Source organism: Arachis ipaensis, unplaced genomic scaffold, assembly GCF_000816755.2.
Source record: "Arachis ipaensis cultivar K30076 unplaced genomic scaffold, Araip1.1 Aipa741, whole genome shotgun sequence".
Classification (NCBI taxonomy): Eukaryota; Viridiplantae; Streptophyta; class Magnoliopsida; order Fabales; family Fabaceae; genus Arachis; species Arachis ipaensis.
Window position 1 is genome coordinate 1 of NW_015495885.1, and position 574 is coordinate 574.

Genomic DNA, 574 nt, shown 5'->3' on the forward strand with positions numbered 1-574 from the left:
TTTTTTCTCTATTAATAACTGTTAACTCATCATTTACATATTAATTATTAATTAACAATATACATCATTCTAAATAAATAGCTGATGGATAGGGATGAAATACTATTATTGTTTTCTTTATGTAATGAGCTCTATTATTGTTCGCTTTTGGCTTCGATTCAATTTTCATTTATCAATTATTTAAAGGAAAGTTTGTGATGTACATTGAGACATCCAATTTGCACGAGGGCCTCTGTTTTGTTATCTTGTGTTTTTTATCTCTTGGCAGAAATTCATTACATTTTTTCTTTTATTTTCTTCTTCTTCAATGACATTATAGCTTCTCCTTTTAATAATTGCCACTCCTACTTCAATGACAACATTAGACAATAATAATCATATTTTCATTCTAGAATGATATGCATCAAAGGAAGAAAAGATCCTTCTTATTATTGACAAATCATGTACTTTGAATTATTATTGTTCTGTTTATCTGAGTCATGTGCTTATGAATTATTATTGGCAACTGAATCTAGACAATTATTCATTCTAATAATTTAAAGTCTTATACTATAATAGCACTTAATTATTTTTT